The sequence below is a fragment of the Perognathus longimembris genome, chromosome 2, assembly GCF_023159225.1.
Source record: "Perognathus longimembris pacificus isolate PPM17 chromosome 2, ASM2315922v1, whole genome shotgun sequence".
NCBI lineage: Eukaryota > Metazoa > Chordata > Mammalia > Rodentia > Heteromyidae > Perognathus > Perognathus longimembris.
This window is the reverse complement of record NC_063162.1, coordinates 42,528,640-42,555,738: the sequence shown is the minus strand read 5'-3', so window position 1 is coordinate 42,555,738 and position 27,099 is coordinate 42,528,640. Positions and strand designations below refer to the sequence as shown.

Genomic DNA, 27,099 nt, shown 5'->3' with positions numbered 1-27,099 from the left:
GACATTAAACCACACTAAGCTGACAAGTTAAAAGGGAATTTAACAATTCTTACAAGCATTCCCATCCAAATGTGATGAACATCCCCAAATTAACTGGAGATTAAGTAAAAAGGGCAAAAGTTGGCTAATCATAGATTTTGAGGATAGAAAATAAAATATTCAAAGACATGTACTGGGATCAGATATTGAACTATCAAACTCTTAGAGACACCATGTTTTCTCTTTATAAAATGTATTTCAATATGCTTTTGTGGACTTTATCAGAAATATGATGTATGAGTTTTATTGTCAAGATAATCATTAGACTATGTTGATAGAATTTCAGTGTAATATAAGTGTAAGTGTCTGAAAGATAGGAAATTCTTTGTTTTTAGCATAAAGCAAACTGAGATAGTATGCTTTTGAGTAATGTAGATTATGAATTCTTATCTAGTTCTTTAGTACTTTCAAGATCACTAGCTATTCTATTACTTAATTCTGTCACACTAAATGTTCTACTAATTAGTCTTATTCTAACAAATAGTTCATCAGAGACCTGGATTAGGTTTAGCAGTCCAGGTAACAAGGTAAATTTGTATTAGCTCTTTGAACATACTTTTTTTTCTGACTGGATAGTTGAAATCTGGCTTGAGGATTTGAAGTTAAATGGTTGCGATGTAGAGATGAAGGGAGTGTTAGGGTGAGCGGCTTTCATATTATTTCAAAAACCGGCGTAAGGATATCACTTATGTTTTAGATTTTTATCTTCTTGTTAGGAATATAGGCTTTATTTAGCCTTGCCAATACATAGAAGAATAAACTTGTAATCTTTGTTTAGAGCATGAAATGATTTATCTGTAGTTAAAAAAAATCCTACCTAACAAGTAGTTCCTTTAATTTTTTTAAAAAGAAATTCTTAACAAGTTGTCTTTATCAGCCTCACAGTGACATCTAGCCTTAGAAATAAACTGGATGATAATAAGTCTTGTGTGTAAATATGAAATACTATAGAGAAGTTACATGTATATCAACACAGTTCTAAGTATTAGATCAGAGCATAGCACTCAAGTATTTTCACATGGGGAAAGTAAGGCATTTGGCATCTCCTCTGTCTGCATTGCTTCAATATTTGTATTCAGATGCTTTGGATCTTTGAATATGCCTAAAATGGAAATAAGACTTGTCATGAATAGTTGTTATATAAATTTGAGGCATGCAAAATTCCCTTTTTTTTTTTTTTGGCCAGTCCTGGGCCTTGGACTTAGGGCCTGAGCACTGTCCCTGGCTTCTTCCCGCTCAAGGCTAGCACTCCGCCACTTGAGCCACAGCGCCACTTCTGGCCGTTTTCTGTATATGTGGTGCTGGGGAATCGAACCTAGGGCCTCGTGTATCCGAGGCAGGCACTCTTGCCACTAGGCTATATTCCCAGCCCACCCAAAATTCCCGTTTAAAATTCTGGCTCATTGCAAATGATGTGACTTCCCATAGTAAACTTGCTGTAAGATTCCTGAGTGGTGTTCCTAACTGTAGTAATGTGTCCATCTTTGACATAGACCCAAACATTATTCAGAAAGAAAACTGTAAAAATAGACTTCAGATTCATTCTACTTTATCGGTTATTTATCTTCATACTATTGAGAAATATATGATCTATTTTGTTCAGGGGTATTTTGTGAAGTTCTTGCATTGGCACAATCTCCTGGAAGACAGTGTTTTGTCAGGAAATGAGGGTATGTTTAGAAGCTACAAGCTGTAATTTCAACAATAAATTTGATTATAATCCAAAAAAAAATAAAATTCTGGCTCATATTTTACACTGAAAATCGGTTAACTGTTATTTTCATTAATGAAATGAAACCAGACAAAAGGTACATTATTTAAATAATCATTAGAGGTTTTCATGTTGGAAGTGGGATTCTTGAACCTTATTAATCCTACTATTTACTTTAACAGTACATGTACTTATGGAGAGAAATCACTGCTATTTAGTAAAGAAAGCAATAAGCTAACCAGAGCAATTCATGAACAATTCTCTTTGAAGTGATTAACTCAAGTGAACTCTCACATTGGAAAAATTTGACCTTTCTCTTCTATTCTTTCCAAATTTTCTTAAGTATGAAAACAAGAAAAATTAACATCACAATTGGCTTCCTAAGAACTGTTATTCTTTTCAAAGGAGTCTCACTTTTGCACAGACATATCTAACTTAAAGCAAAAATGGACTAACTGAAGCAGAGGATCGAATCTCAGGAGCTGAAGATTCCCTAAAATCTATGGAGAAAGATAAAAAATCAATACAAATCCAGCCCAATCAACAAAACAGATTGCTACAGGAGATTCAAGACATGATCAGGAAGCCCGATTTAAGGATAATAGGTATTGAGGAAAACGTGGAGAAAGAGGTTAATGGGATAGGCAATCTATTTAACAAAATATTAGCTGAGAACTTCCCAAATATCCAGAAGGAAAGGCCTATACAGATACAAGAAGCATTTAGAACCCCAAACTGACCAGAACAGAATAGGACATCCCACGACACACTGTGATCAAAACAAGATCAGTGGAGTACAAGGAAAGAATCCTTAAAGCTGTTAGGGAGAAGAAAGCAATCACATATAAAGGAAAAGCAATCAGAATTACCCCAGAGGTCTCAGCAGAGACCATGAAAGCAAGGAGAGCCTGGAATGAAGTGTACCAAACACTAAATAAAAATAACTACCAACCAAGAATTCTGTACCCAGCCAAACTCTCATTCATAGCCGAAGGTCAAATAAAAGTCTTCCACAGTAAGGAAAAACTGAAACAATATATCTCCACCAAACCAGCTTTACATAAAATCCTCAAAGATGTACTATACAGGGAAAATAATCAAGATCCCAATACAGACAGAGAAATGAACCCTAAATAGTAAACATCAGATCAAGAAATGGGAAGACACAGCTTTTAACAAGATAGTGATAATGAAAGGAACAAATGATCATCTCTCAATCCTAACTCTCAACATTAATGTACTTAATTCTGCAATCAAACAACATAGGCTCATAAGTTGTATCAAAAATCAAGACCCATCTTTCTGCTGCCTCCAAGAGACACATCTATCCAGCAAAAGTAAACATCTTCTAAAAGTGAAAGGCTGGATCAAATCTATCAAGCAAATGGCCCCCATAAGCAGGCTGGAGTTGCAATCCTAGTATCAGACAAAATTGACTCCAAATTTAAAAAGGTAAGAAGAGACAAAGAAGGCTAATACATACTAGTAAAGGGATCTCTCCTACATTCTATACATCTACACACCAAATGCAGGAGCACCCAACTTCATCAAACAAACTCTACTGACTCTAAAAACACTCATAGACCCAAACACATTGATAGTCGGGGACTTTAACACTCCACTATCACCTCTGGACAGATCAACATGCCAAAAACGGAACAAAGAAACCACAGACCTTAATAATTACATAGACCAACTAGACTTAACCGACATCTACAGAATATTCCACCCAGCAACAACAGAATACACATTCTTCTCTGCAGCACATGGACCATTCTCCAAAATAGATCACATCTTAGGGCACAAAGAAAATCTGTACAAATTCAGAAGTATCAAAACCATTCCCTGCATTCTCTCAGACCACAATGGAATAAAATTAGAGCTCAACTCAAACAGCCACCAGAGAAAATCCTACAATTCATGGAGACTAAACAACACACTGCTGAACCATCAGTGGGACATTGAAGAAATTAAAATGGAAATTCAAATGTTTATGGACTTCAACCAAGTTGAGGACACAAAGTACCAGCTCCTTTGGGACACAGAAAAGGCAGTACTCAGAGGAAAATTTATATCTCTGAGTGTATACACCAACAAACTGGAGAAACAGCAACTCAATAATTTAAGGAAGCACCTTAATTTTCTGGAGAGAGAACAGCAAGTCAAACACCAAGTCAATAGACGGAAGCAAATAATTAAAATCAAATCAGAATTAAATCAATTAGAGATGAAAAATACTATCGAAAGAATCAGCAAAACAAAGAGTTGGTTCTTTGTAAAAATCAACAAGATAGACAGACCCCTGGCAAACCTGACCAAAAAATGAAGGCAGCACACTCAAATAAACAAGATAAGAGATGGAACAGGTAACATCACCACAGAAATAACCGAAATTCAGAAAATAATAAGGGACTATTTTGCAAACCTTTATGCCAACAAATTCAAGAACTTGGAAGAAATTTATGATTTCCTAGAAAAAAATCATATCCCCAAACTCAACCATGAATATTTAAACCTTCTAAACAGACCCATATCCAGTATTGAAATAGAAACGGCAATAAATGATGTCCCATCCAAGAAAAGCCCAGGTCCATATGGCTTCACTGCAGAATTCTACAAGGCCTTCAAAACAGAACTCACACCAATATTTCTCAAACTCTTCAATGAAATTGAAAGAGAACGTTCACTTCCAGACTCATTCTATGAAGCCATTATAACCCTCATCCCAAAACCAGGCAGAGACTCATCACGGAAAGAGGACTACAGACCGATCTTTGTGATGAACATAGATGCAAAAATTCTCAACAAAATTCTGGCCAATCAACTTCAACAGGTCATCAAAAAAATCATACACCATGATCAAACTGGATTCATCCCAGGGATGCAAAGTTGGTTTAATACACGCAAGTCAATTAATGTAATCCACCACATCAACCAGAGCAAGGTAAAGAACCACATGGTTTTATCTCTGGATGTGGAAAAAGCATTCGATAAAATCCAGCACCCATTTATGCTAAAAGCCCTGGAAAAACTGGGATTCCAGGGAACATTACTGAATATAATCAAGGCAGCTTATGACAAACCAACAGCAAGTATAACTCTAAATGGGGAAAAACTAAAGCCATTCCCTTTAAAATCAGGAACAAGGCAGGGATGTCCACTCTCTCCCCTGCTCTTCAACATAGTACTAGAATTCCTAGCCAGAGCAATTAGGCAAGAAGAAAATATAAAGGGGATCCAAATAGGAAAAGATGAAGTTAAACTTTCTCTCTTCGCAGATGACATGATCCTATACCTAAAGAATCCCATAGACTCTACCCCCAAGCTACTAGAGATGATCCAAAACTTTGGCAAAGTTTCAGGATATAAAATAAACCTTCAAAAATCAACTGCCTTTCTCTATGCTAACGACCGGAAGAACTGAGGCTGAAATCAGGAAAGCAATTCCTTTGCCAATAGCCCCCCAAAACATAAAACACCTAGGAATAACCTTAACCAAAGAAGTAAAAGACCTCTTTGAGGAGAACTTGAAAAGCTTAAAAAACGAAATTAAGTCAGAACTAAGGAAATGGAAAAACCTCCCATGCTCCTGGATTGGGAGGATTAATATAATCAAAATGGCAATATTGCCAAAGGCTATCTACAAATTCAATGCAATACCCATTAATATCCCAACACCATTTTTTAATGAAATAGAGGAAGCAATCCAGAGATTCATATGGAACAATAAAAGACCTAGAATAGCAAAAACACTCCTAAGCAGAAAGAACAGTGCTAGAGGAATTACAATACCAAACTTCAAGCTGTATTATAAAGCTATAGTAATAAAAACAGCTTGGTATTGTCACAGGAACAGGCCTGAAGACCAATGGAACAGAATTGAAGACCCAGAAATGAACCCACAGAACTACGCCTACTTAATCTTTGATAAAGGAGCTAAGAAAGATAGCCTCTTTAACAAGTGGTGTTGGCAAAACTGGTTCAACACATGCAACAAACTAAATCTACATCCTTATATATCACCCTGCACCAAAATCAATTCCAAATGGATTAAAGACCTCGAAATCAAAACAGACACCTGAAAACACTAAAGGAAGGAGTAGGAGAAACACTTGGGCTCCTTGGCGCAGGATGGAACTTCCTTAACAAAGACCCAGAAATGCTACAAATCAAAGAAAGGTTGGACAAATGGGACTGCATCAAACTGCAGAGCTTCTGCACGGCAAAGGACATAGCTCACAAGATAAACAGAAAGCCCACAGACTGGGAGATGATCTTTACCGGACATTCAACAGACAAAGGCCTCATATCTAAAATATATGCAGAACTAAAAAAATTACCTTTTTCCAAAACAAAACAACAAAGAACCAATAGCCCCCTCATCAAGTGGGCTAAAGACTTACAAAGAGACTTCTCTGATAATGAAATGAGAATGGCCAAGAGACATATGAAAAAGTGCTCTACATCACTGGCCATAAAAGAAATGCGAATCAAAACAACATTGAGGGCAGGGGATATAGCCTAGTGGCAAGAGTGCCTGCCTCATATACACGAGGCCCTAGGTTCGATTCCCCAGCACCACATATACAGAAAATGGCCAGAAGCGGCGCTGTGGCTCAAGTGGCAGAGTGCTAGCCTTGAGCGGGAAGAAGCCAGGGACAGTGCTCAGGCTCTGAGTCCAAGGCCCATGACTGGCCAAAAAAAAAAAACAACAAAAAAAAAAACAACATTGAGATTCCATCTCACCCCAGTAAGAATGTCATATATCAAGAAAACTAACAATAACAATTGTTGGAGGGGATGTGGCCAAAAGGTAACCCTACTTCATTGTTGGTGGGAATGTAAACTAGTTCAGCCACTCTGGCAAGCAGTATGGAGATTCCTCAGAAGGCTAAATGTAGAACTCCCCTATGACCCAGCAGCCCCACTTTTGGGTATCTATCCAAAAGACCACAAACAAAATCACAGTAATGCCACCAGCACAACAATGTTCATTGCAGCACAATTTGTCATAGCGAGAATCTGGAACCAACCCAGATGCCCCTCAGTAGATGAATGGATCAGGAAAATGTGGTACATATACACAATGGAATTTTATGCCTCTATCAGAAAGAATGACATTGCCCCATTTGTAAGGAAATGGAAGGATTTGGAAAAATTATACTAAGTGAAGTGAGCCAGACCCAAAGAAACATGGACTTTATGGTCTCCCTTATTGGGAATAATTAGTACAGGTTTAGGCAAGTCATAGCAGAGCATCACAAGGCCCAATAGCTATACCCTTATGAACACATAAGATGATGCTAAGTGAAATGAACTCCATGTTATGGAAACAATTGTTATATCACAGTTGTAACTACTTTCAGTGTCCCATCTGTATCTGTAGCTTCTATTATTGATGATGTTCTTGTATCACCTTCCTGTGGTTGTACCTACACTATACTGGTATCAGAAGTAGGAAATTGAAAGAGAATACCAAAATTGAGAGACACAGGGTAAAAAAAGACAAACAACTACAAAAGCAATACTTGCAAAACTGTTTGGTGTAAGTGAACTGAACACCTTTGGGGGAGGGGGAAGGGAGAGGGGGAGGAGGGAGGGTGGTATGAGGGACAAGGTAACAAACAGTACAAGAATTGTATCCAATGCCTAACATATGAAACTGTAACCTCTCTGTACATCAGTTTGATAATAAAAATTTGAAAAAAAAGCAAAGATGGAACATTATATTAATTTCTAAACTTGCCTTTTACAAAAGTTTTTAATTATTATACTTTTCATCCAAAAGTTCTGCAAGTTGGTTAGCCATTTAGTCATCGATGTTTCAATCAGAATACAGTTTTAAAACAAAATAGGTTATTTTTATATAAAATTAACAACAAAGAATTAATAGTTACGGTACTTTGACCTTATGAATATTCCATTATTAGGATATTTGTCATCTCTCATTATTCTATTTAGTTAGTAATGACTCAAATTTTGTAAGATAATGAAACTATGAAAAATTGAAAAACTTATAGAAGATTCTGTATTCTGAAAACCAGATCATCCCCAATGAAAATTGATATTAGTGTCTACCACTCTCCAGCAATTTTTCTTAAAGAGTAAAGGAGAGGAAAATAGAATCAGATGGTGATAAACAGGAAATGGTGTTCAGTGAGAGCAATCACATAGATGGTTTCCATCCATTATATTTAACATTTTAAATTAATTTTAGGGCCTAGAATTAGAAATATTTTGCATATAATCAAATTATATTGGATTAGTTTTTCTTGAGAAAACAAATATGAGTGGCAGCTAAGGAAAAACAACACAAACAACACACATACACACAAAGAGATGGAAGAGGAGGGTAAGTAAAGGTAGTGAGGTTTGGGAATATGGCCTAATGGTAAAGTGCTTGCCTCCCATACATGGAGCTCTGGATTCAATTCCTCAGCACCACATATATAGAAAAAGCTGGAACTGGTGCTGTGGCTCAAGTGGTAGAGTGCTAGCTTTGAGTACAAAGAAGCCAGGGACAATTCTCAGGCCCTGAATTGTATCCCAGGACTGGCAACAACAACAAAAAAAGTCGTGAAAAAGTGGCAATAAGAAAGAGTACTAAAGATGCAAGTAGTTACAAATGAGTTAGTTAACTGAAGTACAATAGATTCTATACAGAGGCCAAATAGTATAATCTTTTTGAAAGATTAAGTCAAAACCCAACAAAATCAGCTCCAGAAAATGGATGCCTGCAAGAGTGGGAGTAAGGTCAAAGGGAAAAGGGCAGATGAATGAAGGGGGGAAGGTAGGGAGAATGCAGTCAAGAATTCATTGTATACACTACAAAAGAAAAGTAAAAGAAGGAGTGGGTCAAGGGGGGTGTTGAGAATATTGAAAGGATGACTCAGATTGCATTGTATTCATGAATTGCTTTGTTAAATAGCACTTCCTTTGTACACTACATAAGTCTAATAAGAAAGAATTTTAAAAATCAGGTGATTTTAAAAATCAGATAGTGTTATAGGATGCCAATGACAAAAAATCATGTTATATCCCTGCATGAAAATGTCACAATAGAGCCCACTACTATGCAAAATTTAATAGTTGACAAGTTAAAAAAATAAAAACAAAAACATTGGCAAAACTGGTCCCTATACTACCATCATGCCATGGACCTTGAAATTTGTCCAGGTGAAGTGGAGCTGCCTCATTTCCATGGCTCATGGAGGCTTCTGTTCTTACCTCTTGCCCTGGCCCAGCTTCATTCACTCAAGAGAAGCATGTGAGCTTCATACACATTCTAGAAGCTGAGAACCCTACAGAAACAGATGCCTTACATTTAGAGTATAGAGTATATAGTATGTATATATGTTTTGGTATTTTAGTATTTGTCATTGCCTTTTTTAATTACTTCAATTACTCTTTTAGTCCTGATGTTTCTGGGACAGGTTGAATTGAAAAGTTTTCATAAGTGTAACAGGAAGGAACGTATAGTAGAGGATGGAAGGGCGTCTTATTTTACATGATGGATAAGGTAACTATTTGACTATTCACTATTTTGCTGACCTGTGTTTGCTTTGTGGTAGGAAGCCAGTTAGAGAATGGAAGAATTTAATATGCAATGGCTTAATATGTAATGCCATGCCCTGAAACAGTCATCAGTGTCTTACAGTGGCATTACTTCATCGACATATTGAATATTTTGTCAATATTATTTCATGTACTAGAGACAAAGACTTTGTTAGAATAAGTATCAAACTCTGCCAGAAACCCCGAAGACTTCCAGGTACAGTAGAAGAAAGGAAAGGTTTATTGCCAGCAAAGGGACAGGCAAGACCCCTTTTGACCGGGAAAAGTGAGAAGTACGGTGTACTGTCTGGGGTGACATACATAACCTAGGAGGTCTTGGAGGCGGGGAACTCGGTGTAGACATGTAGACCAGGGGCTTCACCATGTCAGGCTATGATTGATAGCTGCTGTCAAGGGGGTCCTGCAGCTTCCTTGACCCTGGAGGTCACTTGTAAGGGGATCTTGTTGACTTACATGGTGATAATTGCCCTAAAGGAATGTCATCTCAAGGAAGAGGGGGTGCAGGCTAATTATTTACTGCCCTTACTAGATGGGCCTAGTGTTGCTTAGGAAGGGAGCATGCTAAAGTTATGGAAGAGGAGGCTTTCAGGCTTACAGTCTTCCTCTCATGGACCAAGGCTTGTGAGCAAAACATAATACATAAGAAATTAGGTAAGCAGATAATTATTGATGAAAAGTATGACAAGGACTTTACTTTAAATACAGTCATTTGGAGAGTCTGCCTCAGAGTCAGTGATGTGTGGGTTGAGTTAAGAGAGGAAGAAGCCACACACTGGATGAAAGGAGAGAAATGAAGACCAGCAAATGCAAAGGCTGGCAGTCAGGGGGCTTTTCTCTCATGCTTAAAACCTGGAAAGAAGGTGGATTTGATTGCAGCATACTTGAATAAAAGAAAAATGATTTGGATTATGTCCATAGGATATGGTCTAGTGCTTGACAAATTTTGTCGTTCTCATTTAATTATCTCTAAAAACCTAAGAAACAGAAACAAATATTGAATTAAAAAGCAGGTTAGCTATCCAGGTTAGATAAATAGTCTTACATGCACTACTCACTTTCTTTGAGCATCAGAGAAAATGATACCCATTTCATAAGATTTTTTGTTGTTTTTGTCAGAATTAAAGGGGTGGTGCAATAATGAATTCTATGCTAGAGAACAGCTTCTGACATTTCAAGCAGGGTGGGAGAAGTGCATTTTCTCTCAATTCAGTCTCTTTCTCTTCCTTGGCCGAACAATGGAAGATTTAGAAACTGTGGGATTTCATTTCAAAGTCTATCGTGACTTACCTTTAAGAATTTCAGGAAGTGATATAGCTGAACTCCCTTTCCATCTCTGCCTGCCTGTAATACCAGTTTTTCTTCACTCCTTCCCAGACCTGGCAATTTTAATACAAGCATGAACAACATATGGATTCACATTAATCCATGACTCTTTGAGAATCTTCAGTTTTGTAACACTTTGCCTAAAAGAGTCTTTCTCTCTCTCTTATCTCTCTACTAACCTTTCATTCTGTCTCTAACACACACACACACACACACACACACACACACACACCATTTCTCGCTATCTCTCTTTTGCAAATTGGAATCATGAAATAATTAAAAATGCTGCTCAAAAATATCTAAGGAAATTTGTTGTAGGCAGAATAGACATGTTTTGATAACGAGCAAAGACCTACCTAACTACATGGTAAGATGGAAGAATATTTAGGATGTAAAGCTTCTGCCTTGTCCTGAATGAGGCTGGGAGGTTGAAAAAATACAAACCAACCAAGCAAGTGAATTAGGAACTTGTCATGGATATTAAGTCGACACTTTATAGATACTAGAGAATTAGCAAATGAGAAAAAAAAAACATTTGAATTAATTAGATGAAAATAATTACAATTACAACCATTATTAAAATGGCTTGCATAGGGCTAATTATCATCTGTAAAAGTTCTTAAGCCTGCCCTTAATGGTGATACAGTGCAGCTTTGTATGGTTGTTATGTTTTACATGCTTACAACATTAATTCTGTTCAACCATGCTTCCACTTCTGTTCCATTCTGTTTGTGAAAAACTGGACCTTATTATAGTATGGCTATTAAAACAAAACCAAACCCTTTTTGTTCATTTCTAAATAAGGCCAACAGGAGGCCAGGTGCTGTTGGTAGTTCATGCCTGTAATTTTAGCTACTCAGAAGGCTGAGATCTGAGGATCACAGCCTGGGCAGGAAAGTCCATGAGATGCTTATCTCCAATAAACCATCAGAAACCTGGAAGTAGAGCTGTGGCTCAAAGTAGCCTTGAGCTGTAGCCTTGAGTGAAGGAGTTCAGGGACAGTGCCCAGGCTCTGAGTTCAAGCCCCATGACCAACAAAAATAAAAATAAAATAAATAAAATTGAGGAACAAAATGAAAGTTTTGCTTTCCTTTTAGTGCTTCTTTAACCCTTAATGCTTCAACCCATATTTCTTCTATACAGGACCCCTCTGTACCTACAACTCTTGGCACAGACGGTTCCTGTATAGAAATATTTATTGATAGCTCTCTTTTGGAGTCTCCTATTTGCACTTGTGTCATTACTGTATTCCTAATCTATACTTCTCTGTCATTACTGCAGGCTAAATGTACATCCCACAATACCACTTCACTGTGGAGTTCTGCTTGAGCTTGTGGATGAAAGCATCGTCACTGTATTAAGTGAAGTAAAACACTATAATACCGTTAAAGCTTCTTAGTCTTATGGCCTTTGGGATCACTGGCATATGCTCTGAAGGAGCCTGGCTTAGCCTAGGCACTAGATAGCCACAGAGAGTTCCATACTTGGATTCCTGCACCTATGGTCAAGTTCCAAAGTTGAAGAGTTTAGTCACAAAGGTCTTAGAAGCTCAACTGGTTAGCCTTGCCTTACACCTTGGTGGATTCCTTCACTCAAGAAAAAATTCTAATGAGAAATAAGAGTAAGAGTAATAGAATAGGCACATATGATCAATGTGCATTATAATGTGGATGTGAGGAAATACTACAGTGAAACACATTTCTACAATTAAAACATGCTAATAAAATTCTTAAAGTAAAGTAACCAGGGTGGCACATACCTGTAGTCTTAGCTACTTGGGAAAGAAAGAGGTAGGATTACATTTGGATTAAGCAAAAAACAATCTATGAAACCCCATCTCAGTCAATAATTCATGAAACCCCATGCCAATTGAAAAAAGCTGAGCATAGTGGTATGTGCCTGCCATCATAGTTACAGGGGGAGCACTAATAAGAAGATTGAGGTCAAGTCTAGGTGGGCATAAGTGAGAGCATTGAAACAATAACAAACCAAAAAGGCTAGGGTGAGATTTAATATATCTCAACAATAAACTGAAGAACGAGAGCTGGAGGCACGACTTACCAAGTGCAAGGCCCTGAGTTCAAACTTCATACTGATAGAAAAATAAAATCTTTAATGTATAGTCATTTGGGCCCAGTGCCATACACGACTGAGTGAAGATATACCTATTTTTAGATCCTACACAGGCATGATTTCTGTTTTGTTTCAGAGTTTTGACTATTGTTGCTTTTAACTCAGTGTTTTGTTTTTTTCAATTTAGGCAACTGTTGAAATTTTGGAAGACTAAACTGAAAAAAAATGAGAGGAATATAAAGTATGATTGGATGATTGGATCTAATAATATGTATTAGTTTAAAATAAATAACAAGAACAAAATACACCCACCTTCAGGGCTTGGCTATTTTCTGTGGAATGATAAGAAAATTTTCATAGCCCATTTTCTGATGTATGAGATACCTTAAATTTTTATTTCAAAGAAAATGGAAGGCTCATAGAACGATGTTTAAAGCATAAAAATCCTGCCACCTACAGTATAAACAAAGGTATGATTTAGACATTGCGCTTCCAAGAAAACCCTGCACAAATGAGAATGTGGTCCTGTAAATGAGGCCAGCAGCCCAGAGACCCTCCCCTCCCCATTGGGTTCCAGGTGTGCCTGGGGCACTGGTTCCCAGCTCATTTAACCCAGCAGAGATTGGCTGCTTAACGGAGCTGAGCAGCAGCCTGCGTTTCTGCCACATTTGACAGGGAAGTTCAGTTTCAGCCAGTGAACCTTATTTAGGGAACTAATGTTCTCCATTTTCGTATTTGCAAAGAAGAGGCTCCAGGCAATGTCACCAAGTAAATTCAGAAGAAATAAACTGAAAATGAAAACTCAGGTCTTAAGATCAATACATTACAGTCCCTTTGATTTCTTTTCTTTCCTTTCTTTTTTTTTAAATGAACTCCATAACACATCTCACAGCGTGCAAATGGAAATCAACATTAGGCTTCATTTATTTTCATTCCAAGTCAAATTAAAGTGTGGTTTTTGTCAGTTTAAGGTAAAAATAGCTAACAGAAAAATTACAAAGGTGAGTTTATGATACCAAGTGTTATCCCTGAAAAAGTAAGCTTTAAAGATAATTGGAGCTGTCTATATATTTTAAGGTACAATTATAATATTACTTAAACACATTTATAGGGCCATGACTAAAAGTGTATTCACTGTTATTTGTGAAACAAGCACATTCAAACTTGTTAAAATGTTTAACTTTATGTCGGAGTTGTAGGTACAATTTTAGAGAGTGATGATTTGAAAAACTAATTTTTGTTCTTAGGACTTTGTAATACAATGTAAGAGAGTAATATATATTGAGTGTTTACTTCAACATGGACTCTATTATGAGCCTGTAAAACCACATTGGGTATTTATTAAAATGATCATTTGACCAACAGAAAGAAGCTAATCATATTTAATTAAGTCTTCCTGTTATTTCCTGTACTAGCTGTCCAATCTCAGATGTCTGTTTCTTATTTAAAGAAATACAATGGAAATATGAAATTATTTAATTCAAAAGGGCATTATGGAGATTAAATGAATTAATAAAAATTTTCATGACTGTGCCAAGTACATGCATGCTTGATTTGTGTTGGTAAGGATAGACAGATAGATGGCAGACAGCTAGATAATTATGTACATATTATATTACTATATATTATATATCTATATATTATATATTAATATATAATATATCATAGCATATTATATTATGTATTATGGTATTTTTTGATGTTGGCTAGTATATCTATCTGTATTACAGAATATTCACAATATATATGTATATATATTAATATCTTGGGGTTTGGAAATAGAGAAGTTCAACTCAATTAACATTTCTTCACAGTCCTGAGTTTTAAGCTTATTGCTGTACTCCCATGCCTTTAGAGTTCTAGTTGTCCTTTTTCTAATAAGTCCTATTGAAATGTGCTTTTGAATGCAGTTTCTAGACATAGGGATAACTAGTCTCTGCTCTTTTAAACTCTACCACACTGCTCTGGAGCATACACTCCAATCTGTCAGCCAAGGACAGATGCGCATGTATTTTGTTTTTGCAGAGTATAAATACTCAATGGTCGTTATGGTGAGATGACTTTATAGCAGGCGGCTTTCAATTTTACCCTTGCATATGCTGGTATGAAATCATGGATTTTTACCTTTTAAATCTTGTTTTATTATTATGGGGAGGCAGCATGCAGCAGTATGGCTTAGTAGAAAAACAATAGATTAAGCACAGCCATAAATTCTAATTCCGGCATCATGGCCAGTCCAGTAAACCCTTCTGTAGTGTAGCATGAAGTACATTATGAAGAAATGCTGGCAGCTTTCTATATCAGCAATAACCAAAGGATCCTGAAAATAACAGCAGTTACAAAAATCAAAAGCAACAACAACAAAACCCAAAACTCAGAAGTGGTAGAGACCTCATTAAACACCTATTTCAACTATCCTGCTTTCAGATGACAAGCAAGGCTGGGATTTGGATAAGTTATATGACTTCCTGAAGGTCAAATCACAGCAAGAAAAATCCAGGTGCTTGGTGGTTGCTTTTATGGTATGTCTAGTATGTGTGACACCAGATAAAAGCTAGGATGGAAAATCTAACAAGTACCCAGACACTTCATGTAATATTGCTTAAAGCCTAAGTTATTTTTTTCTAGACCTATAGATGTGTAATTATTGTAATTTTCATTTGGGAAGTGGTATCATGTGATGTCTAAAGACAGTCATATTGAACAGGTTTCCTATTGGCAGAAAAAAAACCCAAAAAATATTAATTGGGTCAGGATAGGAAGAGCACTGTTCCACTCCAGATGATGTTAATATTCTTGCTGACTTTGGATAGAGCTCAGTACCATCACTTGCACAGAACAGAGCTGTAAGGTACTGTGAATGGTCTCATGTGTGGAAGGCCTGATGTCCATCCTGTGATGCTATTGGGAGGTGACAGTACCTTTAAGATATGGAGCTTACTTGGAGGCAGTTAGATCTTTGGGGACATGCCCTTGAGGGAGGTAATAGGTTTCTGGCCCCTTCTTTGCTTCCTGGCTGCCATGAGATGAACAAACCTCTTCTACTATACATCTTCCATCATATGCCTAAGGCAACAGTGCTAATTAGCCATGGATCTCTGAAATGTGAGCCAAGTATACAGACCATTTGTTTTATAAATAGATTATCCAAGTATATTGTCACAGAAATCTGACTAGTACAAGCTCTTATAATAAAATATGGTAGCGTCCATTGTCCTTACCCCTGTGGTTCTGGACAAGCACCCAAATCTTTATTTCTTTATTTTATTCCTGCAAAGAAATCTTTGGCACCATACAGGAAGTTGTGATGCTCTTAAACATTTCTTTCATCCCAACTCTTGAGATTGCAGAGTCTAATTTTTCCTTGCCATGCTAAACATAGTAATCATACAAAAATGTCATATTAGTAAGTTGGAATTCCTTCTTTTAACTAGCATGTGAAGTGACTGTCATAAGTACTTCGTCACTGGTTGATATTCTGTTGTCCAAATATTGTCATGCTTTTGAAATGTTCTGTCATTTAACTGGTTTACATTTTGTCTTTTCTTGTTGATACTAAAAGTAGGATTTGAACTCAGGGCTTTGTACTTGCTTGGCTGGCACTCTACCAATTTAGCCATGTCTTGGTTTTGCTGATAAAATGCCAAATGGAGTTTTACAGATTTTTGTCCCAGTACTGGCCTTGAATCAAAAGCCTATGAATCTCTGTCTGCTGAGTGAGTAACTAGGATTACTGACATGAGCCTCAGCATTAGGTTCGTCTCTTGGTAAACGTTCTTCTAAAGCTTCTTTATGGAATCTCCATTTGGAGTTTACAGGGATGCTATCATCCTGGATTTATAAATGCAACCCTAGACCAAGACTGTTCCCATTAACAACAAAATACCAACTACTTGGCTCCACTTCTTCCCTTGCTACTAGTGATGCTCACGCTATTCATTTCTAGATAACAGGGCATCAAAATACATTTCTCCCTAGCAAATTCTAGAAATTAATCCCCTAAAATTTCTCTGCTATCTTCCTTCTGTCTTCCTGTCTGATCTATATGCAAACAGGAAGCTCAGCTCAACTTTCTCACAGACATGCAGCAATAATTCTGAGGACCCAGACCAATACACAGAGGGCGGGCTGGAGGGTGAGGCCTGGGCCTTTGTGGATGTTGTTGAGCTGTGAAATCCATGGTGATTGCCGAAAGATTATATTTCACAATAAGAAACATCTCTGTTCACAGGCACTCTTATCTGCTAATGTTTTCTAGCAGCTGAGCACATCCTAGTTTAGAGGCTGAGCAGAGACTCTGTATGTTTAGGATGTGGGCCACTGAAAGAAATACTGCAGAAGAATGGAATGGTTTTATGCAAAGGGCATCAGATATAGTATAAATTTGGAATTGGTGTAAAATGTACCTCTTAATATTTTTACATAGATGATTAAATGTACTCTGAACCTACTTTTGATAATATTTCTGGGTATATGCCTCAATCATCTTCTCAGCAATTGTTGAAATTAATATTTAATATTTTAAAGATGGACCTAAAAGAACTAATTCTATTTTCTTCCTAGTATGCATTCAGAATTTTATCACTTGCATCCTCCACATGTGTGGCTATTCTTTAATTTCCTGTATAAACCATAAATAAACTCACAGAAGCCATACACTAAAGTTATATTTTATCAATGTGTTTACTTCACTGAAATATTGTAACATTATCTGAATCTTGCTTAGAACACGCAACAGCTGCAGTGTCAATTTCCAAAAGAAAATAGATAAGCAAAAGGAGTCACTTTGATGTATTATTTTTCAGTGAAGCAAGAACAAGATTCTCAATTTTCTTCTGCATTTTGAATTTGACTCATCTGCTTCTTACAAACATTCCTTTCCATGTAGCTTCTCTCTCTCTTTCTCTCTCTCTCTCTCTCATTTATGTTTTAAATTTTGCTATGATGGTACTGAGACTTGAACTTAGGTCCTTTGGCTTTTCCATTCAAGGCTGGTATTCTACCTGATGAACTAAAACTGTACTTCTGACTTTTTGCTTGTTGATTGCATCGAAGAGTCTCCAGACATTCCACAGACATTCCTATCTGGGCTGTTTTTGAATCATGATCCTCAGATCTCAGTTTCCTGAGTAGCTAGGATTACAGGCATCAGTCACCAGTGCCTGGCTCCATATAGCTTTATGTTTTTTCTTATATGAACATTCTAAGCAAACTTTCAATACTTATTTCCTCATGCTTTTTTTTTTTTAAGTCTACAAGAATCTGGGTACCAGTGGCTCACAACAGGAATTCTAGCTACTTAGGAGGATGAAACCTGAGGATCATGGTTCAAAGATAGTTGGGGCAGGAAAGTTTATGAGTCTTATCTCAAGTAAACTACCAAAAAAGCCATAAGTGGTACTGTGGCTCAAGTGATAAAGGGCTAGTTTGAGTGAAAGAAGCTCAGGCCCTGAGTTCGAATCTCAGACGAAGGGAAAGAAGCATGGGAGAAGCATGACACTCAACAGACATTTTCTGTAATGCTATCCTACCTTAGATTAAAAGCCTTATATGATTTCCTATACATTCCAAAACTAAACAACAAACATGAACAACATTGCCATTGCTCTAATGTTACCTGTTTATACGTTTAGAGATAAACAAAGTTGTTTCCGTAGTGTAGTGATTATCACATTCGCCTCACACATTTAGAGATAAACAAAAATGATGCTATGTTTAGATCTTGCTGTGAGAATCTCTTACTAGGGCAATGTGATACAATTTCATCACTGTTTTTAAAGAAACTTCCTTTTAATGTGGTGATGAATCAGAAAATGAAATTATTTTATGGTTATAATAAATTTTTGTAACAACTGAGAAAGTACAATCTGAATCATATAGTTTTACCTTTATTTCATAAAAGTCATGAAATATTCTGACAGGGCAATTTCTTTTATTTGCCTCCTGTATAAATCTTAAAAAAAATCTTTTTTCTAAATAATGAGCTAATTTCCTTGCCACAAAACTAAAAGCATGCTCAGTAGATTTAGAATTTAAAATTGTGTCCTAAATTGAATGTACTTATTTAATTTTGGTTGAAGTACAAAACCAAGGATGGGGAAAAAATCAATATTGCTTTTGATTCTAGTGAATCAATAAACTATATTATATTGTTAATTATAGTAAATTATTAAAAATAAGAATTATTATTTATTAATAATAATAATTCCTGTGGTAAGAAAGACTCTAAATAACCAATCATAACTGTGTAATTTTTATTGCCATCTTCAGAATTTTTCTACTTAGGTAAGGAAGAGTAAGAGATAATTTTAATAAGACTATATTGTGCTCCAGATTATTGTTCCCTCAGATGACTGGGACTTTTTTGCCTGACAGAACTTGGGACAATTATCTTGTCCTTTGTGTTCCGATATGATGTGCTGACAGGTTATTTCCTGAGCAATAACTGAGATATGTGACCTGCTGTCCTTGCCAACGGAGAGCCTATTTTGTAGTTGACAGCAGTGGCCACTGAACAGAGTCTGACATTTGTGGCCTTGTAGCCTTCAGATCAGCTGAGTCTGTTTTTTACTTATTATTTTTTAAATTTTTTATTCCTCTGACTGGTCTGGTAGCCTGGCATTAGGTGCTGACACTGGCTTGTGGTGAATGATCTCTTAAGGCATTCATTTTTTCCTCTTGAACATTCAATCACCAATCATGTCTGCAATCACAATGTTTCAATTCTAGTGTCATTTTTCTGCATTCTCTTCTCAGGGAAATATAGCGAGTTCCATGCTGAATTAGAGAGGAGCACTGTGACTCAGCTGTTCTTGCTAGAGTCGGTTCTCTCAATGTCTCGAACAACATTACTAAGCCATGGACTATGTATTTTGCAACCTCTTCTTAGAATGCTGGAGAAGTATCTGGCCCTGATAATAGAGTAGATGAATGCAGTCCCATTAACAAATGCTGGAAAAGAGAAAGAATTCTTGGGTTGATAAACCTCTGTGACCAAATGATAATAATTCAAATAAATCATCCCATCTTTCATTTGAACAATGATTTTGAGTTATAAAGTTCTTTCACAGACAGCCCATGATTTCTCCATGACAAGGTAGTTACCAGGGTTTAATCCCTCTTGTCTTTAAATTCTTAGAAGTACTATCAATGCTTGTAATTCTGAATATCAAGTTCCTCTTTAAAACCACAGAAGAAATAGTATAACACCAAGTGTGTGGTATGTTACAATATCAATTTTAATAATATTTGATTTTTTAAAATTCTTACCACTGACTAACTCTACTTCTACGTGTTTTCTTCCCCAAACAATATCTTCTGAATATCTTGTGATTTGATCCCCTCCCATGGCTTTACATGTCACTTCTATGTGAATATTTGCCGTCTTTCCCGCCCTCTGTCCTTCTTCCTCTCCCTACCCTTCCCTTCCTTTTCCTTTCCTCCCCCTTCTTTCTGTTTCTCCCTCCATCTCTTTGTCTTTGTGTCTGTCTGTCTGTCTCTGTCTGTTTCTGTGTCTCTATTTCTGTCTCTGTGTCTGTCTGTCTCCATCTCTCTGCCTCTGTATCTGTCTGTCTTTCTATTGCAGGTTTGAGCTCAGGGCCTTGTACGTGTTTGGCTGGCTTGCTTGCTGACTTTGTTTGTTCATCTGGCACTCACGCTACCATTTGAGCTACACATGCCTTCATTCCTGCTCTTTGTTGGCTATCTTGGAGTTGGAATTTCCCAGACTTTTCCCTTTGGGTTGGCCTTGTTCCATAATTATATGCATCTTAGCCTCCCCAAAAGCAAGGACTGTAAGTTCAAAACACTCATGCCTCATCACCGATATTCTTCTTTTATGACAATTGTGTTTTACTTTTGTAGTCTACAGGTAATAGCAAATATGAGCGAGTACATAATCAATGGTTTACTGTGATTGTAATACAGGATTGACACCTACATTTTTGGCCAGCAAATAATTGGTCTTATATTTGTTTCATCAAAGAAATGATGCTAATCTCTTAAATGCAGAATATATAAGACAAAACTTTATTCTTAGATGCATTTCAGAGTCCGTATTGTAGTTATTATGAAATTTTAAACATTACTATTTGATAAAACAGAATGTTGGTTTTTATCTCTAAAACAGTGATTATCATAAGTCTCCAAGTATTTTCTGTTGTAGAAAAATCAAAATCAATGCACAGAAGCACAGAAAGCATTAGCTTGAGATACAGATCTATCTCATCCTTGGGTGTCCCCAAGCATCTCTCAGTATCCTGAGGACCTAGATCTGGGCCCCTAGGATGGTGATGTGGTTCTTTAAGGAGGACTGATCAGATAGCTCTGCCAGCACTGAGGTGAAACAGTGACATTCCTTATAAATGCTATCTCTTGCTACTTTTCTGGGAAGCCTCATGAAGATTTGGAAAATTCCAGAGGAAGAAATAATAAAATGATATGTGAGATGCTTTTCTTGCTTCAAATGAATGGGTTTTTAGAACATTTTTGCTGACCCAGGGAATTAGTGTTAACTTTCAGTATTTGGGGGTTTATCCTAATTAATCTTCTTAACTTCTGAGCTTTGCCCATCAGTAATATAGGAAATGTACTGTGTATGCCCTATAGAGGGGAAACTAAGAATACAGGAGCAGAACTTCAGTATACAGGAACCAGTTTGATTCCACAGGGGAAGACCAGATCAAATGCAATATGGTACAACAACAATTTCTTTGACTGTAGCTTATAGATGCCTCGATTCAAAAAAGAAAATGTCACAATCAGTTCTCGTAACTTATGATATGCTTTCTTATGTCACACATGATATATTGAAGTAGTATGTGGTTATTATTACTTTGTCTAGCAAAATATATTTACTCAACATACAATTCTGAAGAACTACAATGTACCATAAATGGGGGAAGTGAAATAACTGCAGTTGAGGGTGAAGATGGATTAAGGGTAATAATGGAAGCCATGAAGGTTATGAGTGAAATCTTACCTTTTCTTTATTTCAATCATCAAGTCTGGAAAATGGTAGTCCCAATGGTTAAAACCATTATTATGGGAGTAACATGAAGGAGAGTTTTGAGAAATGTAGATAAGTTGTGGAGGCTTTTATCTCAGTCATGATGAGGTGTGATGAGTAATACCTGTGGTAGAGCAATGGTAATAGGGTTTTAGTCAATGAGATAGGAGGGTATAGACTTAGAGAGGACAGGACCACGCAGATTTTCAGCCTTTTTTTTTTTTTTTTTTTTTTTTGCCAGTTCTGGGGCTGAACTCAGGGCCTGAGCACTATCCCTGGCTTCTTTTTGCTTAAGGCTAGCACTCTGCCAACTTGAGCCACAGCGCCACTTCTGGCCTTTTCTATATATGTGGTGCTGAGGAATTGAACCTAGGGCTTCATGTATACAAGGCAAGCACTCTTGCCACTAGGCCATATTCCCAGCCCTCTCAGCCATTTTCTTAAAGCACCTGGGAAAATGTAAATTTACTATGATGGAAGTATTAGATAGATGGAAAATTTGGTGAAAGAAGGTGATTATCTCATTCTTGAGTTAAAAGTGCTTCTAGTTTATCTAGTTTGAGAAGCATTTGGGTTTGTGTGCTTTCTATAAGCTGTGAATAGAAGATATCTATTTCAAATGTTCATTTTATCAGTGTCAATTAGTATGCAGTTATCCCAAAGAACAGTGGGGTTAAAGTATAGGTAACATGTCTGACCTCACATAACACAGAACTGAGGTATAGTTAGAGAAAATATGCACAAGTACATATTTTCTATAGTGGGAAAGGAAGAGACCAGTTAGGATTCAAACAACTAATAGGTTATGTTTATTTTCTGAAGGTTTTTTTTAATAGTATTTGAAGGTAGTCAGTCTTAATTGTGTGGTTAGTATTGAGTTAATACCACAAGCAATAGAAGTCATCACTGAAGTTTCAAACCCCTCTATAAAAGTAAATACTTCATTATTACTAGGAGCGTAATTTGTGTAGCTTACTCAGTGGAAAATATCTTTTTTTCTTCTCCAAGTATCTATTTAAAATATATGGAATATTATGATAACAAATATCTGTATTGGGATGTGTCTGCCTTTTGAGTTTCCTATGAGTTTAGGGACTTTAAAAATTCTTCCTCAGTTTAAAGTAAAAACTAGTCCTTCAAGAGGACACAGCAATGAAAGCAAATCAATAGTCATTCAATGAGTTATACTGTTTCTACTATTTGTAGAAAAAAGAAGGTTTACATGTTACTATATCAAGAAACTCAAAGCAGGGCACTGATTGCTCACATATATGATCCTAGCTACTCAGGAGGCTGAGGTCTGAGGATTATCATTTGAAGCCAGCCTGGGTAATAAAGTCTTTAAGGCTCTTATCTCCAATTACCCACCACTAAAATTACCTAAAATACCTGAAGTAGAGCTAGTCTCAACTGGTAAAGTACTTGCTTTGAGGAAAAAAGCTCAGGGACAGTGCCCAGGCCCTGAGGTCAAGCCCCTGACTGGCACACAAAAAATAGTCCTAAGTATGGTTATTTAATTTATTAGTTAAACACTAATGAGGATAAAACCTATTTTTGATATAACAGTTTTTCTCTTTACTGTAGATGCCCAAATGTAGCATTATATCCAGCTCAAAATTCCAGAGGGGGAAGGAAAAAGGGGAACAAACAAAAAGCAAACATAAAAATAACTATTGTACCAACAACCATATTCCTGAGAAACAGACAAACAAAAAACAAGCATCTTTCTCTCCTATTTGATGCTTTTCTCTGGGCAAGAAACCCTTTCCAAGAAATGTACCCAGTGTCTGTCCTTGAATTCTCATTCTCTGGAATGGGTGTCAGAGTCTCTCTACACCAATCCCTAAGAAGAAAAATGATGAGTAACAATCAGGAGCAATCTCTGAGCTAAGAACTGAATTATCTTCCTGCAGTTTAGATACCTAAAAAAAAAAAAAAAAAAAAAAATCCAATGCTTTATAATGAGTTGTAGGGAGCCAACAAATTAAATCTGTCAAAGTGATTCTTAAAGTGTAATCCCTGGTCCAATAGCTTCTGATTCCTTGAGCCCTTATTCACATTCAAATCCTGTTCTCCATTCCACTTCAGACCTACTGAGCCAGAACTCTGAGTGGGACCAAACCATCTGTGTTTTAATGGGCCCTCCTGGCGATTCTGATGCACTGTAAAGTTTGAACACCACTGTGTTAAAATAAAACTTACTGAGGAAAGAATTTACTACTTGGTAACGACAACAGAATTAGAAAACTCTCAGAAAAATTCATGCAAAATGTAATAATAAAGTGAAGCAATAACAAGAAAAAGCCAGATAGGGTTTAGCATTCTTGTAATCCAAGTTATAGAAGGTATCTAGGTAGGAGAGTTGTAATCTGAGCCCTTAGCAAGATGCGAGAACCTGTCCAAACATAACAAAAACACAAAGGTTATGACCATGTAGAGTGCTTTGTAGTAAGTTCAATATCCTGAGTTCACACCATATTCCTTCCATAAAAAGAAAGAAGAAAACAAAAAACAGAAACCATGTGCTATAGTTTGGATATAGACTATTCCCTGAAGGTCCATGTATTAAAAGATTGGTTCCTAGGTTGGTGCTTTTGGAAGGTATGGGAACCTTTAAGAGTTAAGGCCTAATATATGATGAGTCAATATACAATGGTCATTGTTGTATATATTTGAATGAGGATAATGAGACCCCAGTCCTTTACTGTTTCTGGCTTTGCTTCCTGGTTCATATGTAGTAAGATGGGCACCATTACTTTTCTGATTTTCATCTACCCATCCATCTGTCTATTAGTCCTCCTATCCATCTATGTTTTTCACATATCTTTTTTTGCTTATAACCAAATATAGCAAGAGAAAGTGAACTCAAAGTACACAGGATTATGAATATATTTCGTGATCTGGAAAATATGTGTTCTAGGATGGAACAAATAGACTGTTGTCTTCATTTTGCAGAGGAGACCTTTAGCTCCTTTCCATTTTACTTCTGAATGTTTGCCATTCTAGCTTATCTTGATAGAAAAAGCATCTATTTGTTTATAACTAGCTAAAAATCTTACACTAGATTTACCAGTATTTTTTTAGTAGTCTTGCTTCAAAGTGTTGGCAAAGCAATATATACTAAGTCAGGTTTACAGAAAGAAATTACAAGATAAACATTTAGAAGTAACGTTAGCAGTTGGAAATACTGAACTCTCCCAACTGCATTCAAAATATGAGTGTGTCAGCTATTTCAGAATGTTTAGTGAAAGAATTAATTCAATACACCAGTCTCTTACTGGAGAAGTTCATGATTACTTGCTATTTAACTTTATAAAATCATGTGTATGAGTTAAACATATTAGACTCTGAAGCTGTATTAATTTAGGCTCCCCTATAGCTTTAACATATTGGTAATAATAGTAGAAAGATTCAAGATAAACGAATGTCAGATACATGAAAAATTAGCTTGTTCTTTCAACCTCTTTGTCTTTTACCCTTGTACATTGAAAGCTTTTATGCACTGTAAGATATCCAGACAATTTAAGGAAAATGAAATAACTACTATCAGTGAGATTGAGTCCATAATCTTTCACTGTAACTCATTAAAAATAATTAAATGTTCTGTTAAAATTAAAAGTTGAAACAGATTACTACAGTCTTATTAAAATTTTGCAACTAGTAAAATTTCAGTAGATAGAGAAATCTATATCTTCCCAAGGATTAGTACAATTTATACAGAAAAGATATCCTTTATAATGATGACAAAATAAACGACTTAATACATCTATATTAGTACTAAGGAGAATACATGTTGATCAGCAAAGCTGAAAATGTTATTAGTAGGTAGGAACAGATGTCCAATTTTGCTATAGCTGAGGACACTTCTAAGTGTCAGGATGTTTTCAAAGATTTATGACTCCTATCAGTGAAAGATGCACAGAAAAAATTACAAAGATAACACCATCCTTATCATTCTTCCAAAAAAAATAAACAGAGAACTCACAGAGGGCATGCTTTCAAGAAAGACTTGCTGTGTCAATATCTGGAAGTCTACTAGTCAGTGGAACTGTTTGTGATGATAGAACAGTGCTAGATTTAACCTGTTGCATCATGGTAAGTATAATGGGCTAGAGTGACTAAGAAGTGAAATTTTATGAAATTTGATATTTATTAATTGACATGAAGCTAGGCAGCAGCACAGGTCTAAAGGACCCAGTACCAGACAGCAAAACTTTAGAAAGTCATTGTGAGAGCAATGGGATAGTGTGAAACTTGAAAATTCGAGACATTCATTTGGTCATGCCTTGCTATTTTCAGTTAGTTTTAGATGATTCCATAACTTTGACTCAATTTTACTTATTTTAATATTACAGAATCTTTAAAATGTGTTATTGTTATTCTAACGATGATATACAGAGGGGTTACAGTTACCTAAGTCAGGTAATGAGTACATTTCTTTTTGGACAACGTAACCCCTTCCCTTACTCTTTCTCAGTTTATTACAGAATCTTAACATACTTACAGAACTTAAACATATGCAAAATTATTCTCAGAAAAGGCCCTGACTCTTCATATTTCTTTTGCTTTATTCTTGCCAGCCATTAAAGATGTCATTTCATTATTGTTTAGCTACTATGCAACTCTTTCATTAATGTGTATGAAAACAACCAGATTATGATGTTTCCTTATTTCCTTTACATTCTTTCATAAAGGATGATATATATCTGTACATAAATCATGCATTCAAGCTGACATTCCTAAATTTAATCCAGTCTGGTTGCAGTCTTCTTATCTGATCTCATTTCCCAGTGGTACTTCCCTGGTTCCACAGTGCGAATCCTTGCTCTAAAAAATATCCACAATTATTTATTTGTCCCAATGATTTCAAGCACATAAATACCTCCAGTATTAGACTGCATTTTCAACTTCACCATTTCCTTCACTTTCTGCCTGGATTAATCTCTTGCTATCACTCTCTCTGTCTATAATATATCTAAGTACCTTCTTAAAACAGAGTTAACTCAGATGAAATATTCTGTGTATGTGGATGTTTCAAAGAGCCATGATCATTCACTTAATTGGATTCATTGTGAATATTAAATTCTATATTTAAGATAATTTTCTTTATAATTTGAAGGTATCATCTCACCCTTTTTCTTTCAGTATTCAGTAATCATTATGAAAAGTCTAGGAAAAGTCTGTGTTAATATTTTGTAGGAAAACTTTTATTTCCTGAATTCTTGGCTCTTTGTCCTGAGTAATCCTTAGTATACTAAGCGAATGTCTCAAGTGGTTATTCTTGCTCTAAACAGTCAAACATTGTGGTTATGGACAGAGGCTCTGAGTTTGGGTGCTTGAATTTGAATTCTTAGTCTGGCATCTACCATTT

The 27,099-nt window shown here is 36.3% G+C and overlaps 1 protein-coding gene across 1 annotated transcript in view; it reads left to right on the top strand.

The window, feature by feature from the left end:
• Ctnna3 (catenin alpha 3) overlaps window positions 1-27,099 on the top strand; it is a 1,259,651-nt gene that overhangs the window by 984,846 nt on the left and 247,706 nt on the right. The window lies entirely within an intron of this gene.